We start from the raw sequence: 20705 nt of genomic DNA on the forward strand, positions 1-20705 counted from the left end.
ACTTCCTTACCGGCTTTAGGGAACAGGCTGTGGAGCGAGTTGTTACATGGTGCATTGTGCGAACACAGGCTCAGGCACAACAGAAACGTTCAGCAAATGACCACTTCATCACTTACACAGCACAAAGGGCCCCAAAGAGCAGGGGAAGAGATCCCACTGTGGCTGGTCTCCTGGCGATGACAGTTGCTCAGGTCAGCGGCAGTGGGTGGCAGCTCCACATGCCCCACTTTGCATCGGAGAGAGAGATCCTGTGCTTTTCTAGTATTTATACACCCCAGGGGTGGGGACCCTGCCAGCAGGAGCTCTGCCCTCATAAACAGCTAAGGGGGCTGCTTGTGGTTCAGGTTGAAGGTACAGTCAGGCCTTTTTATTAGATCTAATATCTCCCTTGGGTTGTAGAATGGAAACATCTGAACACAATAGAAAGGAAGGGTGTAGGCACGTGACTTCCCTAACACAGGCCTCATGAAGAGCCATAACGCCATAATAGCTTATTTAAGCAGACTCGATGAAATGAATCAGGGTTCATTTCAGTCATCAGGAATGAATCAAATAAAAAGTCTGATTCCATTTTAGATAATTGACCGCTGAGAGTTTTTAAGCCCCACCATTCCCACTTCCCCTCCTGCCCCACATATGGAAAAGCTGATAAGAAAGCCTGGGCACTCCCTCCTTTGGAGCGGGCAGGAAGGTTTGGCCTTCCTGAAAGCACATTCACCCCATCCTACCTTTAAACCACAATAAAACGCCAAGGCCAGTGTCTGGTGTCCTTTTTCTGCTTTCTCAAGCCATTTTCTGACCAACTTGAAAGCCAGCCCTGGTCTCCCCAGAAAGCCTCATTATGTGAGAAGTAAACCTTTTCAGACTTTGTTGAATAAGTGAGTATGTGTGAGTGTGTGTGTGTGTGTGATGTCATCACTCTTAAGATCTGAAACAAATTTTGGTTGGAGATCCATCCTTCTTCTACCTAATGGTCACAACAGGGTGAAAAGTCCCTGAATTTAAATAGGTGTATATATTGAAGAAGTGGCTTATTTATACATAAGAAAATGAAAGAAGGGCTATCATGACAGATCATATAGATATTAAAGGAATATTAAGACTATGTTACAAAAAAAACTGCCTGCCAATAAATCTGGTAACTTAGAGGAAACGAACAAATTCTTAAACTAAAACAGAACTTACTAAGATGGACACATTCTGGACTTATGGCAGTCACCTTTTGTTTCCAATACTGTATATACTTTAGTTTCTTATTACCATTTAGTAACTGTGAGAGAGCTGGCCCTTATGGGGATGAATACAAGGTTATCTGAGAGAAGTAGAACAAGTTGACTAACAACCGTAAGAACAGTGCTTGCGACAATTTAGTCTTGGTGGTTTGATAATAAGTTCATACAGGTTGCATATTACTCAGGATTATTATGTACTACCACACGGGAAAGTAGAGAAAGCTGTTATACTAATGATTGTCATACTGTCAATATCCTGAGAGTAGTTCTGAAATTAAGAAAAGTATTATTATATTGTGTAAAGGCAAAACAAAATGATGCCAAGTACTATGAAAGGCAGGAAAGCAGGAAGGGAAGAAAGGAGGAAAGGAGGGAGGGAGGGAGGAAAAAAGGAGGTTTCAGAGATTTACTTGCCAACCAGTTATAATTTTTAAGCCCTTTTTTGATTGGAGTATATAAGGAGGTCCTACTGTAGTATAAATATATGTGTGTGTGTATATATGTGCATATATGTGTGTACTTACACATAAAATATGAGAATATGCAAACAATTTGTAAAGCAGCAAGAAATAGAAAACATGAACTTAGTAAACTGAAAAAGCTGGAATAATACAACAAGGGTTATGTTAAAATACAGTGTGAGTATGCACTGGAACAAAAATCTGGGGGTGTACAGAGTTACTTGTGGTTTTTTTTTTTTTTTTCCATAATGCTTTAACTGCATGGACAGCTACAAAATAAGGCTTTTTATAATTATTCTGAAAGTACATAAATGTCAGCATTCATTACAAGAAATGTTGGATCCTAAATGCTTAATTGAAACTTTCCTCCTGTCAGTTTTTGCTACACAAGTATTCCATTATATGAATAATGAGCACATAGTGATGATTTATTTGTCCACTTTATTCACAGGGCTTTTTGTCTTCCATATAGTAAGGGGAAGGCATGGGAGAAAGACAGTAGATGGAATAAAAACACTGGATTGACAGTTACTGCTTCTTCATCTTCTCAACCATGGCATCTTCTGAGCTATCATTCCACTCAGCCACTTCCACATTACATCAGGAAATTTTAGCTGCTTTCTCCTCATCATGCTAAAGTGCAAGATACTCTCTGAAACTCTCCATATAGGCTTTGTCTTCCTCCTTCCTTTTGCCCCTGAGTAATGAATGCTTTATGTTTCAGGAACCATACTGAGAAGATGGTTTTCCCAAATTTGCCATCCCTCAGGTAACTTCCTGGGAGGCCAGGCAATTCTTCCCTTCTCCTCTGAAAGCTCCCAACTTAAAAGAGGTTTCTATTGTTCCCCATACATCTTGCGGTTTGGCCCAAGGAAAGAAATTGAAGAGCTAGACCTTTTCAGGAACCAACCAGCACCTAAACACAAGTCACATCCCTCATATCCCTTCTGACTTGACTCTCTTGTTTTATTATCTGATTAAGCTTTCACATACTTTTGGGCAGAAAAAAAAATGGCTCTTATGTGACCATGCATCCTTCTCTAGCATATATCTTACGGAGTTATATCTATACTTTGATTCATCTCAGGATTTGCCTCTTGTTATTTATAGGCAACTTGAAATTGTAAAAATGTTCCTCTAATGAGCTCCTGGCTGCTGCAATTGCATGCCATGGATTTCAAGACAATTGTTTATGCTATGGATTTTCTAACTTTAATGTGAGTCCAAAAGTCAATGAGTTATTCCTATCTGAAGGGCACATTGAAAGAACTCCTGATTATGTGAATGTCAGGGGTGGCATCAAAGAGTATGATATAAAGCATGGATCAACAATCTATGGACTTTGTGTAAAATACAGGCTGTCACATGCTTTTATACATAAAGTCTTACTGCAACACAGCCATATGTCCATGGATATTACCTATGCCTGCTTTCATGCTAAAATGGCAGAGCTGACTATTTACCACACAGATCATATGACCCTCCAACCTAAACTATCTACTACCTGGCCCTTTATGGAAAAACTTTGCTGACCCTGCTCTAAAGCTTAGCTTGATATCAAAATATAATACCCCTAAATAAATTAAGACCTACTTTCTGCTTTTCTATAGTTTTATTAGTTTAATTTTAATGATATATGTCACTTATTTTTTCCCATGCATGTCTTCCTAAATAATAGCCCTGAAGTTGTAGGCAGGAATTTGGGATAGATGAAGAAAATTAAGGTTGATTGAATCTTGTCACATGTCACAGTGATAAAGATGTTAAATAAGCTAACTCTGTTAACCTGGGTTTTCATCTTTTCATTGCCACATTGCCAGATACACATCATCAGAAGGGAAGTGTTACAATATACTATACTGTCTTTAGGGTGCCTTCCCCATCCTCCAGCTCCGATATCCTTACAGGCGTAATTCATAAGTAGAGGCCCTGTAGTAGGAGGGGCATAATCTGACATTAAAATTACATTGCATTAGGTGGAGTGAGAATTTTTGTTTTGTTTTGTTTTGTTTTGTTTCTTTGTTTTGTGAATATGTTTTAACATTTAGAATGTTACAGAATAAACAGAGCTATGGATTTACAGCACCCCTCTCCCACTCTGGGTGGGAGGTAGGTGGCGGAAAGGTTGAAATGTATCCCCTGATTTTTTTACTATATTCATCTAAATCTCATTTCTCACAATATCTATAAAATTCAAACTTTGGACAACATTTTCCATCCAAAGTTTTTTTTTAAAAATAGGGCTTTTTAGAAAAGCCAGATGTTATCGAGCAGCACTGTTTACTCACTAGCAAGGAAACAACAAATATTTGAAGCTATCTAGCTTACTCTTACACTGAGCATTCTGTTGCTATAAAGGCAAATGACAGAGCAGTTGTTCTGGAGGGAGAGAGATGAGTTTCTTTTGATGCATCCACCTTCTCCATCTATGGCTCCCTCCTGTATTTTTAAAATGGTATCTAAGCCAATAGAAGATAAAGATGGGGGATCTTTATCTGATTTTTTTTTCCTTTTCCATACAAACTAATGTGCATTTACCCTCATCATTTGAGGTTTATTAATGAGATGATTATGGCTACCATACCACTTATAGGTGTTTTCTATTTACTTTGACCACAAATCAATTAAATTAGTTCAGAGTGCACATTTCTGTAAGTGACCTAGGCATTCTGAGTTTTGCTCGTAAATAATTTCTTGGCACATTGATTACCATGTTGAGCAAAAGAAAGTCTACTATTTCAGATAATTTAGAAACAAAATATAATAGAAGAAAAATAGGAATATGTTGAACAGGGATGGGAAAATGAAGAAAAGTAATGGAAAAATTTGTATCACTTATTTCTATGGATTATTTTTTAAATATGTCTATTGGGCTGCTACATCATTTGCTATCATAAACAATGGTTCATAGAATGAGAAGTCATAAACTTCATTCTCCAACTTTAATACCTTCACTACAATATTACTAATAAGCAGTTAACTAAATTTTCCTCAAAAAATGCAGTATCTAAAAACTACATGCAAGACTGCTTTGTCCATTGTTATACATTTCTAAGCGAAAAGTGATTCTTAAAATTGAGTTAAGAATTTGCAATCCAATAGCTTCTCCCATTCTCCCATATATTTTCTTTAAAATAAGGAACATGTATATTCTCTCTTGCACATGACAGCCTTACAAATACTTGAAGACTGGTATTATGTTTCCACTTAGTCTTTTCTTCCCTAATCTAAACACTCTATGTTGATACAGCATGGTTTCTAAATCCTTCATTCTGTTTGTCCTCCTTTGAATATATCCATTTTTGTAATAAATTTCTTAGCATGGGGCACCTAATACTGTACATATTGCCCTCCACATGTACAGATCTGCAGAACTCTATAATGAAATCTTTACATTATTCTAGATTTCTATTGGCCTCAATCTGTATTCAAGTGAGTCATATCTACAGATCTGATTATTGACATTCCGTCATATGTGTCCACTCAAAGCTCATCAAAGAATTGTCAAAGAAAAATTTCCTCTATAAATCGTCATTCTGACTAGAATGCAAACTGTGCTGGTTTGGATATATTATGTCCTCCAAAAAGCCATGTCCTTTAATGCAAACTTGTGGGGTCAGATTTATTAGTCTTTTGATCAGGGTGGAGACTTTCAATTGAGTGTTTCCATGGAGATGTGACTCCCAACTGTGGATGATACTTTTGATTAAATTATTACAATGGAGGTGTGGCCCCACCCATTCAGGGAGGGTTTTGATTAGCTCACTGTAGTATTTAAGAAAGAAGCTAAGAGCTGACACAGACCTAGTTGCTTGCTGACACTGATGCTTAGAGATTCTTGGAGATGCTGGGAGATGCAGTTAGAAGGATGTTGGAGATGCTAAGCTAAGAGATAAGGCCCAGAGTTTGCCCCAGAGAAGCTAAGAGAGGACCCCCAGATGCTTAGAGAGAAATGTCCTGCAAGAAAGAAGCAAGGACACACAGGAGCTGAGTGAGAGGAGCTAAGAGAAACCCAGACACATTTTGGAGGATGCCATCTTGAAACACAACCCAGAAGCAAAGGACCAGCAGACGCCAGCCATGTGCCTTCCCGACTGACAGAGGTGTTCCAGACACCATCGGCCACTCTTCACTGAAAGTATTCTCTTGTTGATGCCTTAATTTGGACACTTTTATGGCCTTAGGACTGTAAATTTGTAACCTAATAAACCCCCTTTATAAAAGCCAATCCATTTCTGGTATTTTTCATAACAGCAGCATTAACAAACAGAACACAAACTCTAATTAGATTTTTAAAAGTGTTTTATTTCATTGTGCAAATTTTAACTCTGAAAAGACAGTTAGATCCAGTGGGCCTTGCTTCTCTTTCACCTTGAGTGTTCTTTATCCTTGCTTGATTTATATATATATATATATATTTTTTATTGAGATTGTTCACATACCATACAAGTATCCAAAGATCCAAAGTGTACAATCAATTGCCCATGGTACCATCATACAGCTGTGCATCCATCAACACAATTAATTTTTTTCAATTTTTAGAACATTTTCATTACTCCAGAAAAGAAATAAATACAAAAAAAAGGAAACTCAGATCCTCCCATACCTCTAACCATGCCCCCCTCCATTATTGATTCATAGTTTTGGTATAGTACATTTGTTACCGTTGATGAAAGAATGTTAAAATACTAACTGTAGTATATAGTTTGCAATAGGTATATTTTTTCCCTATATGCCTCTCTATTATTAACTTCTAGTTATAGTGTCATACATTTGTTCTAGCTCATGAGAAAGATTTCTAATATCTGTATAATCACAGACATTGTCCACCACAAGATTCACTGTTTTATACATTCCCATCTTTTAACCTCCAACTTTCCTTCTGGTGACATGCGTGACTCTGAGCTTCCCCTTTCCACCACCTTCACACACCATTCAGCACTGTTAGTTATTCTCACAACATGCTACCATCACCCCTGTCCACTTCCAAACATTTAAGTTCACCCTAGTTGAACATTCTGCTCATAATAAGCAAATGCTCCCCATTCATTAGCTTCATTCTATATCCTGGTAACTTATATTTCATGTCTATGAGTTCACATATTATAACTAGTTCATATCAGTGAGACCCTGCAATATTTCCCTTTATTTGTTTGTCTTATTTCACTCAATATAGTGCCCTCCAGGTTTCTTCATCAACTCATTTCTTTTAAGATGGTTTTGTTCACACACCATACATCCCGTCATAAGTAAACAATCGTTGGTTCCCTGTATAGTCACGTATTTACGTATTCAGCACCATCGCCACTCTCTATATAAGGACATATCCATTTTTTCCACAAAGATGGAGGAAGAGTCAAAGAGGGCAGAGAGGAAAAGGAAAAGAAAGGAGAAAGAAAAAAACAAACAAAAAACTAAAACTTGATAGCTAGAAAGCAATAAAAGGAAAGATAGCATTAACCTAAAGTAGAATAAAGAGTCAGACAACATCACCAATGCCAGGAGTCCCATACCCTTCCCCTATTCCCCACCCCCTCCATATGCATTTAGCTTTGGTATATTGTTACATTAAAGGAAGCATAATACAATGTTTCCATAAACTATAGTCTCTAGTTTGCATTGACTGTATTTTCCCCACAATCCCACCCTATTTTTAACACCTTGCAATGTTGACATTCATTTGTTCTACCTCATGTAAAAACATATTTGTACCTTTTACTATAATTGTTGAGCATTCTAGGCTTCCCCGATTTACACAGTCCCAGTCTTTATCGTTCGTCCTTTGTTCTGGTGTCCCACGTGGTCCCAGCCTTCCTCTTTCAACCATATTCACAGTCATCTTTGTTCAGTGTACTTACATTGCTGTGCTACTATCTCCCAAAACTGTTTTCCAAACCTCTCACTCCTGTCTTTTCCTTTCTGTCTGCAGTGCTTCCTTTACTGTTTCCTGTAGAGCAGGTATCATGTTCACAAACTCTATTATTCTCTGTTTGTCAGAGAATATTCTAAGCTCTCCCTCATACATGAAGGACAGATTTGCCGGATATAGGATTCTTGGTTGGTGTTTTTCTCTTTCAGTATCTTAAATATATCACCCCACTTCCTTCTTGCCTCCATGGTTTCTATTGAGAAATCCACACATAGTCTTATCAAGCTTCCTTTGTATGTGATAGATCACTTCTCTCTTGGTCCTTTCAGGATTCTCTCTTTATCTTTGATATTTGATAATGTGATTATTAAGTGTCTCGGCGTAGGCCTATTCAGATCTATTCCGTTTGGGGTACGCTGCACTTCCTGGATCCATAGTTTTATGTCTTTCATAAGAGATGGGAAATTTTCATTGATTATTTCCTCTATTATTGCTTCTGCCACTTTTCCCTTCTCTTCTCCTTCTGGGACACCAATGATAAAGACAATGAAAAGCAAGAATGTATGTAAGTTCCCAGAGACATTGCTTGTATTTTTCCATTCTTTTCTCCAACTGTTCTTTTGTGTGTAGGCTTTCAGGTGCCTTGTTCTCCAGTTCCTGAGTGTTTTCTTCTGCCTCTTGAGATCTGCTGTTTATGTTTCCAGTGTGACTTTCATCTCTTGTGTTGTGCCTTTCACTTCTATAGTTTCTGCCAGTTGGTTTTTCAAACTTTCAACTTCTACCTTATGTACATCCAGTTTTTTCATTATACAGTTCAGCTCTTTCACCATGTCTTCCCTAAACTTTTTGAATTGACTAATTATTAGTTGTTTCAATTCCTGTATCACAGTTGAAGTCTGTTTCTCTGGGCCATAGCTTCATTTTTCTTAGTGTAGGTTGTAGTTTTCTGTTGTCTATGTATGGTTTCCTTGGTTACTCCAATCAGGTTTTCCCAGACTAGAATGGGCTTAGGTCCCAGAAGGAAGAAATATTCAGTATCACGGTGTGACTTTGAAAACTGGTACACCCTGTGAAGCCTCAGGTCACTGTGATTTTCTGCCCAGCATGTGGCACCTGTCAGCCTATAATTCCAGACTGTGTAAGGAGGTGTGGCCTGTGGCTGTTTTATCCCAGGCTGTGGGGTCTGGTTCTGAATGGAAGGCAGGTAGTAGAGCTGGGCCCCACCCTTTTCCTCTTAGAGAAGATAGACCCCCTAGGGAGAGGTCATTAGCATTTCAATGGTCTCTCTCTGCCTGTGTTATCTCCACCCTTGTCTGGGTCAGAGCACTGGGAACTGAAAATGGATAAGGCTTTCTCCACTGAGCCAAAACAGGGACCAAAAGTCCCCTTCAGGGCTAGTCTGTGGTGACCCTCTTGCTTTCCAAGGTCAGTCATCACCTAAAGCCCCTGTCTTCTTGTTGGGGATTTGTAGCTCGTACTGAACAGTTCACACTCGCTAATTAAAACCCCAGTTGGAGCTCAGCTGAGTTATGTTTGCTTGCTGGCAGAGAGCTTTTCTCCGGCACCACAAGGCTTTGCAGCTCGGGCTGTGGGGGGACAGACTGCCCAACTTGAATCTGCAGTTTTTACTTACAGATTTTATGCTGTGATCTCAGGCATTGCTCCCAATTCAGGTTGGTATAGGATGAGTAGACATTCATGTTTGTCCCCCCACAGTTATTCTGGATTATTTACCAGTTGTTCCTGGCTTTTTATTAGTTGTTTCAGGGGACTAACTAGCTTCCACTCCTCTCTATTCCCCATCTTCCTTGCTTGATTTTTAAGCATACTATCTTCATTCAACAGCAAAGATGACCATTCAGAGCTCAAGAATGAGAGGTAACAATCTCAGAAGGAGGATGACCCTGATCCCAAATAGTCATAGAAATGACCCCAATAAACCCTGACTGGCCCAGCTTGGACCACATGCCTATTGCTTCATCAATCATTTATCCATGGGAAAGGGATGGATTGACCAGCATCGATCTGACACCCCACCCAGGTTGCGATCACTGAGGACATTTGATTGATAGTCCCAGGAGATGGAGGAAGCAAGTTCTCAAAAAGAGAAGATGTCTGTTTCAGTTAGCCAAAGCTGCTGAAATGCAATGCAACAGAAATGGACTGGCTTTTAACAATGGGGATTTATTAGCTTTCAAGTTTACAGTTCTGAGGTTGTGAAAATTTCCAAATAAAAGCATCAACAGGACTATACCTTCTTCCTGAAGAGAGGCTACTGGCAATCTGGGGCTCGTCTGTCACATGGGAAGGCACATGATGGCATCTGTTTGTCTTTCCCTTCTCTTTTGGGCTCTGTTGCTTCCAGCTTCTGGCTGCTCCATCTGTGGGTTTCTTTCTGAGCTTTTGTGTGTTTCTCTTTGCTTCTGTGTGTCTTAGTTTCTCTCAATTTTCATCTCTTACAAAGTCTCTAGTAATAGGATTAAGACCACCTGGGGCACTTCTCAACTGAAATAGCCTAATCAAAAGGTCCCACCCACAGTAGATTCATACCCACAGGAATGGATTAACTTAACAACCTACTTTTCTGGGGTTCATAAAGCCTCCAAACCATCACAATATCTTCACAGAGGACCACTGTACACACTTTACTGCATTTGGTACTAATGAGTAAAATTTTCAAATTATTCCTTGGGCTTTCATTAATTCCAATTAATAAGAATTGGTGTATAGGTCACCCTAAGGCCTATGTATTACAACGAGGCAAAACAACCATGGTCAGAAGACATAAAGAAATTACAGGCAATCATTCCACTACTGTCATTATTGTCTTATGCACATTTGTGTTGCCAATGATAGGCCCTTGAGAGAATCAGAGTCTGCTTTGTCACAGAGGAAGTGTCTCTCATTAGTGGTAATGTGTTCACAATTTACACATTTCAATCTCGTAGAGTATTTATTCATGCGTTTGTTCACTTGAACATTTCCTGAGATCCTACCCTATGCTTGGCACTTTTCCAGGGCTGGGGATCTAGTACTGAGCAATTCCTGCTTTTCCCTGAAACCATGAGGTTTAAGCACAATGTAGACCACGCATCTTAAATGATTATTTGGTCTTGATCATGAAAAGTAGAAACATAATATAGAGTGCTCGGATCTTATAAAAACAGTGAACATTGAGATATTTTATGGAATCAGAGAAGATTTATTAGAGAAATCAAATTGAAAACCTAAGATGTGGTTGAGGAATGAGAGTGGCTAGGTAAAATGTATCTCTGGGTCTGTGTGTTGCGAGAATGAAGAGCAAGAAAGAAGAGTTTTCCAAAGGTTACTGTGGGAAAACCAGAGAGGAATGGGTCTAAGATCCTAGTGTGACAGAGAGGAGTTAGGAAGCAAGAGGCTCTGGGCCATGCAGGCTTTTTAAAGGATTTTTGGCTTTATCCTAAGAGCAACAGAAAGCTGTTGAATTTCTTGAAACAGAGGTGTGATGTAGAGCGATTTGCAGTTTTAAAAGATCACAATGTTTGTGTAGGGGGATGTTTCAGGATACTATGTAGAAGGCTATCACAATAATGCTTTAGAGTAGGACTGCTTTTGATACAATGGTGGCTGTGGAGTTAGAGAAACACAAATAGCAGGTCAGAGACCTTTTTTGAAAGTAGAGTCATCTGGACTTAGTGATTGCCTGCTTTTATGTGCTTGCACAATATGACTCTCTTTTAACCTAATGTTAATCATAAAGAATGTGTGTTTTTAAATAAAAGCAACTAAATATGTTATTTATTACATTTCACTGGGAACCTAATTAGTTGCTGTGAACTGATTTTTTTTTTTTAATGGACAAGAGTTTTAATTAAAACTTTTCAAAATAACTTCTCCTCTTTGGGGACAGTAATTCATTTGTCATTTCAATAAAAGATAAAACACTAAAGAATCTATAAAATATCATGAAATACAAATACATTTTTGTCACACTGGAGTTCTGGAAATCCAAGAGAAAACAGAAAATTACCAGAGTGAAGGAACAAGAAAAGTGATAAGGAGGAGAAAGACAATTGAGAAAACTAAACAGCAGAATAAGAACACCCAGGAGGGAAATGCAGTCTTCCAAACTTTTGGCTTTACCTAAATTTGAAATATCCAAGGAGATAACTCTATACGCAGAAGAAACAGGTATCCCAGCCTCCCTGCCTCCTAAGTTTGCACTGGCCTCTTTTAAAGGCATCACACTTCCTGCTCTTTCTTCCATAACTAAAATGGTCTCACTATGTAGCAGCCTCTTCATGAGCAACGATCTCCACAAGGCTATTACTTTTTATTTCTATGTAGGGCAAGTAATAATAATAACGACATATTGAGAGCTTATAGTGTGCCTCACCTTGTTTTAAGTGCTTTACTTGTATTAACTCATTGAATCTTCACCACAAATCTTTGAGATAGTTACATTACTGCCACAATTTTGCCGATGATGGGACCATGGCACAAGGAGGTCACGACAATTCCCCCACGATCACAGAGCTAAGAAATGTCAGAGCTTGGATCCTAGCATACACTGTCCAGCTCCAGAACTCAAGAAATTAACCACTTGTTCTACCAAAGCCAGGGACAGTAACAATAAATACAACCTATGAGGGCTCTTTATGACAGGCACCAGTAGTTTATAAGGTACTCTTGAATTCTCCAATCTAAATAACACTTTAAAGGTAAATATAATTATTACCATTTTCAAAAAACGAATTGGTGCCTCGGGGAGCTTAATTTGTTGGGTATGGGTCATATAACTAGTGAGAAATGCCAGAGCCAGATAGCATAGCTATGTGTGTCTGAATATAAAATCTGTGCTCTTTTATCAGCATCAAGAAACTTAGATCTTAGTTTTAGCTTTATGACTGACAGCATAACAATGACATCACTTAATCTCCTTAAGGTCCAGTTCACTCAACTGTAAAATAATAGAGATTCAATCTGTGATTCTCAAACTTTAGTATACTAGTAGGATTCACCTGGGATATTATATATATATATATATATATATATATATATACATATATAGCAGCAGATACCCTAGACAATCCTAAATAGCTTGGTCAAGTAGCTCTGGGGTAGGGTTGGGGAGTCTAATCATTTGTATATTATACAATAATCTCTGGAAATTCTGATATAAGTGTTATATGGACTGTGATTTCAGCTGAAGTAGATGACTTCTACCTTGAAACCATCATCAATCAAAAGCTGCTTTTGCACTGCTCTGTTATGATTTCAATTACATCTCAACAGTCCTAGGGTAACCATATTGCACCTGGACCCCCATCCATTAGAGATTTAAGAATAATGTACTTAGAATCCATCTCATTGCATGACCTAGGTGAGTCACAACATCCCTCTGACTTCCACAATCCACAGAATTGGTCTTGTGTTCTCTCTTCATAATACTTTCTTATTTCCAGGGCATTAATGCTCTCATGGTCCAGGTCCTGTGGCCATATGTTTTATGGGTTGAATTGTGACCCTCCCAAAAGATAGTTTGAGTCCTAAACACCTGGTACCCCTGACTGTAGCCTTATTTGGAAATAGGGTCTCTACAATTCTAATTAAGTTAAGATGAGGTCACACTGGAGAAGAGATGAAGACATACCAACACAAAGAAGAAAGCAGCATGTGAGGTTGGAGATGCATAGAAAGAAGATACAAAGAGGGAGGCAGAGACTGGAATTATGTAACTATAAGCCAAGGAATGCCTGCACCATTGGAAGCTGGAAGAGGCCAGAAAGGATTCTTCTCTAGACCCTTCAGAGGAGAATGGCCCAGTCGACACTTTGATTTCTGACCACCAGCCTTGGCCAGAACAGTGTGGGAATAAGTTTCTGTTGTTTTAATCTACCTAGTGTCATACTTCTTTAGAGCAGCACTAGGAACTAATACAATATACAGTGTCTCTCTTTTCCCTTCTGAGATGCAAGGGTCACGCTCAGAATTGGAAGTCCTGCTGTGAGCTGTTTTCTCTTCCCCATTTCTCCACTGCTGCTTACAGCCAAAGTAACCCCACCCCCTGACTACTGATAAGTAACTTCATAACCCAGCTTTATTTTGTTCATAGCACTTATTACCATCTAAAATTATCTCATTTGTTCTTTATGTATATCATCTTTCTCCTCCCAGTGGAAAGCAAGTTTCAGAAAGGCATTTTCTGAGCAGTTCACCACTCAATCCCCAGCATCTCTTACATTGCCTGACCCAAAGTAGATGCTTAATATTTAACGAACAAATAATATCAATTAAATGTTATTCTATTTCAGTATTACAGTTTAAAATGTAAGAATTTAAAGAAAACAATCTGAAATACATAATATACGTTATCACTGTAAGCAGGGCTTCATAAACCATACCCATGCCTTTAATGAATATTTGTTCTTGATGCAGCCACCTATTCTGGATTCTATTCATATGACATCAGAATCACCGCCACAGCTGATCTCCCTCTCTGGAATCTTTCTTCTATATATTTCTGACATTATAATCTTCCTTCAATGTCATTTCATTAACACATCTATAATGATCCAAATCCTTAAATTTTCTCTAGTTTCTCCTATATTAAGCATAAACCTGTCTCTCTTATTCTTAGAGCTATTATGTATTTGATTCCAAACTGCTTCTCTGCCTTCATAATTGCCTAGTCGCCAAGCACAGCTCACACTTGAACCAGGGGTGTCACCTCAGTATTCTGAGAGCATACCTATTTTCATTCTCATGATTTGGGCTTTGTCATTTACCACATCACATTGTCATTCTCCTTGTTCTTCAGAGTTTGGCTTAAGTCTTATCTTTTGAATATAATTTCACCGACTCCTATAATTTGCTTGTTGTTTCATATTATTCTTCTTTCCTGACCTAGTTATAACCTTCTTGAAGACAGAGTCCTTATATACTCTATAGCAGTGCTTTTTAAACAGCTGGCAATGGTTCTTCAATCAACATTTTTTAATGAAATAGAATGGAATAACCTAGAAAAGGATAGAGTAGAAAGCAAAGGCTGTATCAAAGTACTTTGCAAATAGAAACATAAGTTTTGCTTCTTGAAACTTTTGCATCTGTTGAATGTGTGTGTGTATGCTGGTTTACAATGTACAATGTATTTCTTAACTGTGGATCTCAGTTTAAAGTGTTTGAAAACTACTGCACTATGGAACCAAACACTGCTTTTGATCACATTTTAGACAATCTTTAAGCACCTGCCATTTGACTTCCAATTAGTGGTAGGAAATTAGGTCCAGTGTTATCTAAAACAATTGTATTGGTGCTAAAGCTGTGTACCAGAGATGACTTCCCTAATTAATAACCACAAAGGAGGAATTTGGGTTACAAATGTAGTATCACTTAAACTTTCCATTAATCCGGTTTTCCAATTTAATTTCCTTTCTTCAGAAAAATCAACTCCAGATTCTGAATTTGACAAGAACAGGAAACCTGTGGGCCTGTGTTATTTTTTAAGCACTAAATTAGAAAAAGGATTTAAGGTCAACCTAATATGCTTTAGTTTAATGACTCTTCAACTTAAGGTTTGCTTTATTTCACTTAACCAGAACTAGTCAAGACTTAGAACTAAAACTTCTCTCCATGGTATTTTCTGTATTCTAGGAAGAAGAATAAAGGTTGAGATTTTTGAGTTGGTATAAAAAGTGTCTAATTTTAAAAACAGGTCACCATTGAAAGCTGAATTAAATGGTATCAGCTTCTAAAGAAATCCATATCATGTGTTTCATTGATTTATATTTCTGCAACAACCTTTGGATGAAACAGAAAATATGTCAAGATGATAAGGACAGTTCTTCAGTAACTAACACTTAATGATATATGGCAAAATATGGAGCAGTATGAATTAATGTTAAACTGCTTGGAAACAACATGACTGAATGGATTCTAATCACTGCAAAATCCTATCACATTTTCCATCCCTTATCTGGCAGCAATTTTGAAACGATGACATTTGTTGATAATTTCCTTTCCTAATGTCAACACTTTTTTAAAAGTTGGACAAAAGTCTTTGTTTTCTTTTCTTTTTGCTTTTGTTTTACATAATAAAAAATCTGGGAAGTAGAGGCAAACCAGATCAAATATAAATGTTGCAAAGACAGCAGATTTGAATTTGAGGGGAGGAATAATAAAATGTATAATAGTGCCCAAGAGTGTTAAACAAAGTCTAACAAGTCAAGGCTGGAGAAGAAGTGAGAATAAACAGGGGTGGTGAGGGCATCTATGGCCAGTACCAGAATTTTAGATGACCAGGCATGGAAGAAACTTACACAAATTGCAGATCATATTTTCACTTGGGAATCAAAGTCATAAAAGCCCGTGTGTTTTAGAGCTCAAAGGGACTTAGTTCAACACATTTCATGGGGAGGAAATTGAATCATGTTCTGCTAAGTTATACATTATGTATTCCATGTTCGTAAAAATTGCAAACACCTTTTCAAGACCAGGCTTACCTATTAGATAAAATATATATTGGTCTCCCTCCCCTCACTGCTTACACAACAAAGCCCCTTCATTCCTTCTTCCCTTCCTGCTTTCTATTATTCTTTTATTTTATTCATTAATATACTAAGTGTCTTTCAAGCCTCATAATGGGCATTGAAAATATGTGATCCTTGCCTTCAGGAACTTCGTAATATAATGGGTGAGAAAGGTGATATCGCAGACAATTATAGTGCAGGGATATCAATTAAGAAAGATTAATGTGTGACACCATGATTCTCCATTAAAGTGACAAATCACCCATTCTCTAGATATATGGCAAATGCAATGTCCAAACTGAATCTTAAAACACTAGTAAGAGTTAGCTAGAGTTTTATAAATAATATGCAATAGAGTAAGTGTTTTGCTTACAATATGTGTGTGCAGAGGTGGGGGGAGGAGACTGATTTATGTATACATAATGATTTCACTACAATTGTCTGAGGAAACCTCTTCTATTAAATAGTCCCTTTTTTTCTATCTATATTCACTCCATAAGTGATTTTACCCAGAATTATAGTTTCAAATACTGTCTATTTACTGAAGACACCCCATTTTATATCTCTAGGCTATTCTTCATCCATGAGTTTCAGATTTAATGTAGCCAACAGCTTACTCAACATCTCCATTTAAAAGTCAAATAGGCATCTCAAATATAACATTTCCAAGAATAAGATCTGTAATGCCCTCCTGTTATGGGTTGAATTATGTCCCCCCAAAAAGCTATGTTGAAGTCCTAATCCCCAGTACCTCAGAAGGTGATCTTATTTGGAAATAGGGCCACTGCAGGTGGAATCAGTTAAATTAAGGTGAGCTCACACTGGAATAAGGTAGGCCCTTAACGTGACGGTCATGTGAAGGCAGTGGGGACAGAGATTGGAGTGATAGATCTATAAGCCAAGGGACGCCAAGGGTTGCTGACAAACACTGGAAGCTAGAAGAGGCAAGAGAAGATCCTCCTCCATGGGTTTCAGATGAAGCATGTCCCTGCTAACACCTTGATTTTGGACATCTGACCTTCCAAATTGTGAGGCAGTAAGTTTCTGTTGTTTGGAACTGCCCAACTTGTGGCACCTGGTTATGGCAGTGCTAGGAAAAAGCATGACTTCCAAATCTTTCTTTCTGAAAACTTTTTCATGTCTGGTTTTTCAGACAAAAACCTTCGCATTAGCCTGGACTCCTTTTTCCTTCATCCAAGGTTGCTTAGCTATACCTTCTCTAAGAATCTCAACTGTTTTCCACAGTCTCTGCTACAACGGCTGTATTTCAAGCTACCTGGATGTCAAAACCACTTCCTAACAGACTCCCTGTGCCTACTCTTAACCCCTTAGCTTTATTCTCATTGTAGCAGTCAGACAGAGCCTGTTTTAAAAAAGACTTATGTTTCCATATCCTTCTGTTGCTCAAAATGCATGAAAAGTTTCTCATCTCCCCCAGAGTGAGAGCCATGGTGCTTACTATAACCACATGGTCCTCTATGTCTGGCCCTTTGTTGTTTTTCTGCTCTTATTGTCAACTTTTCGCCTCCTGCTCACTCTGCTCTAGTGACATGGGCCTTATTCATCAAACACAGCGGGCATATTCCTGCCCCAGGAACTTTGCACTTTTCCCTCTCTCTACTCAGAATACTATGCCCAGGTTTTGACAAGGCTCACTTTTTTGCTTCTTTCATGTCTTCACATAAATGTCATGTTTTCTGTGAGAATTTCCTGGCAATTCTAGTTAAAACATATTTTACATGTGTATCTTGTTTTAGTGTTCTTGGGTTTTTGTTTTTGTGTCATGCACTAGGATGTACGATCTATAGGGACAATGTTCCTTAAAATTAACAATGGGCTCTTGCAAGTTGGTACAAACTGGCTCCAGCACACCATTCCTCATGGATATGTGTAATGAGAATGAAAGAAAATCTCCTGGCCAAAAGCACTTTCTCATCATTGGAAATTCCATTATTAGCCATGCCTTAGAGTAAACATAGGTTTTTCATCTCTCTCTAAACGTTGATACTCTTGGGAAGAGAAACATTAAGTTAAATTAACTATTAAATACATTTACATAAAGTCATTAATTGCATCTTTTGATTTATGACAACTACCTAAAATTTCTCAGCAAAAAAAAAAAAAAAAAAAAAATATGGGGTTTGAAAATGAAAGAAGGAAGGGATAACTTTAAAAAACATGGCATTATCTGAGTGAAATAGATCAGACCACACTAGGGAACAAGGAAGCTTGGGGACAGAGTGAAGGATGGAGAAAGATTATGGTTAAACATGCTGCCTATGGCCACTTAAGCTGCATGATCCTAAAACATCCAGTGGGTAGGAGACTCTGAACTGATGATGAAGGATTCTTTCATTCTCAGGATGAGAATTCAGATTAAACCAGGGAATTCAACTCATAAAGGTTATGTTGTACATTTCTGTCTTTAAATTGGAAATCAGAACTATGCTGGAGGTTTTTCTCTTGAAAATATATGAAAATCTGCATTAAATGTTTGCAACACATCTACTTTCTTATATGGCAAACAGAAGCTATTTTAACTAGGACCAGCTGTTAGGGTCACTGAGGATTCAGCTGGTCATTGATGTTTATATTGACACATTGCATTGCCCATCAGGATACCAGATTACTTATAGTTTACGTTTTAAACATAAAGTAACAGACGAATTCCCCACAATGTAGGAATTGGTAAGGACTTCCCTGAGTTAATGTCTTAACACTAGCATATATCTCGCATGATGTATGGTCCATTCTATTACTCCATGACTCTCTGAAAGTGGATGCTAGGAAAAGTCAATATGTGACAGATACAATTATTTCCATTTAATAAATCCATCACTCTGAATCGTAAATGGTACCCAAGACTGATGAGTAAAGAGATAGGACTGCAGATGACAGATAGACATCCAGAAATCATTAATAAATGGAAGTGTAGCTGTCTATTTCTTGATTCTTTAAGTCTAGGAATTAGCCATAACTAGTAGATAAAAGCAAAACTCTTTCACTTCTCTGGACCTCCCCTCTTTTGTTCAATAACAGTGGGAATTCTGAAAATCACATTTTATGTAAAGTTCTGGCAAAGGAGAACAGCAAGAAATCATTCATATTTAATGTAAAGCAGTCAGAAATAACAGCAGGAAGCAAAAGTAGACAGGCAAGCAATGGGGGAGTTGGCTTCAGTTGAGGGAGCAATTAATAAGGAGCCTTGTGTAAGCAAGACAGTCTTGTAGGGGACGTTAGTTGAAATAAGGAATCAGGACTGATTAAGAAGAGCTGGTTGAGGGAGGGGCTGAGAAGGACACAAGCACCCTACGTGAATTCAATATAATTGACAGATTATCCCAGTAATTTCAGCTACTTCCTAGCTCCACAGGCACTTGTAGAAATAGAATTGACTCTGTTAGTGCTATCTTTGATGTCCTGCAGAATCATCTTGCAGTAGCTCACAGACAAGTCTCTGCCAGAAAATATCCAGTTTCATCGTGAAATACTATAACAGGAAATATTACAAGTCCAAGCAACTTGGAAACCAAATGCAGAATTTTTATCTCCCCCAAGAAAATGCCAGAAATTCGAAGGTGCAAGTCTGAGACATTCCATTACCATATTTCATATTTATTAATATGTTTTGTTTCTAAGAACTGTGAGTCACTTTGTAGTGTGAATTTTACAGTCCCTTCCAATTCCCAGAGGGAACAGGTAGCATTGTTATTTCTTAGTGGTCTATACTTAAGGCATTGCTGGAACTTGGAAAAACCTGATTTTGACTCTTGAGGGTCGTGTAGCTTAGTACCTAGGCAAGGCATATCTATATACTTGCTCTAAGAGAATGAATGGTGTGAATATCCAAATTTGAAAGACCTTTCCAGTTATAATGTGTTGACAAAAAATGAAAAACGAAATAATACTTGAAAGAATATTTCAAGCAAAGCTATATTTACAAATATATTTGAAAAGAGAGCCCTCACAAAAACATTAAACATGGAAAATTTATTCACAATGGAATAATTACTTCAACTATTTTTTAAAAATATAAAATGTCTGAAGTGATTTAGAAATAAGTGAAATTTATTTTGAATGCATTGTTTAACATATTTAAGATTTAGATTCCTTTTTTACTTAAAGGATTTTGTACTAACTTGAATCATTAGAAATATCATAAAACAATAAAACAATAACAAGGCTATATAACATGGACAAAAACAGGTATTATTAGGTCCTGTAATAAACTAATTACTATAGTTGACACAAGTCAACTGCTATACTTCCCCAAGAAATCCATGCTCATATCACAGGTCTTAAAACTTTGAATTTTGTGGTCTTAACACAGGCTTTCACATCTACTCAAGTTCTGACATACTTCAGCATGTTATGCAATATTTGTGAATATGGACTCTTACTATTGTTGGTCATGGTAAATAATACTTAAAAGGTGGCAAATTAATGATATTTTAGACTGACATTTATACGTTACCATGCATACACATCACCTGGAGATCTTGTTAAAATGCAGCCTCTGATTTAGTGGATCTAGGATGAAAACTGAGCGTCTGCGTTTCTAAGCTGTTCCCAGATATACAACGCTGATGCTATTGGTCCATAGGATGCACTTTGCATAGAAAGGCTTTGTAACTTA

This window comes from Choloepus didactylus, chromosome 12 (genome assembly GCF_015220235.1).
Source record: "Choloepus didactylus isolate mChoDid1 chromosome 12, mChoDid1.pri, whole genome shotgun sequence".
In the NCBI taxonomy this organism is placed as follows: Eukaryota; Metazoa; Chordata; class Mammalia; order Pilosa; family Megalonychidae; genus Choloepus; species Choloepus didactylus.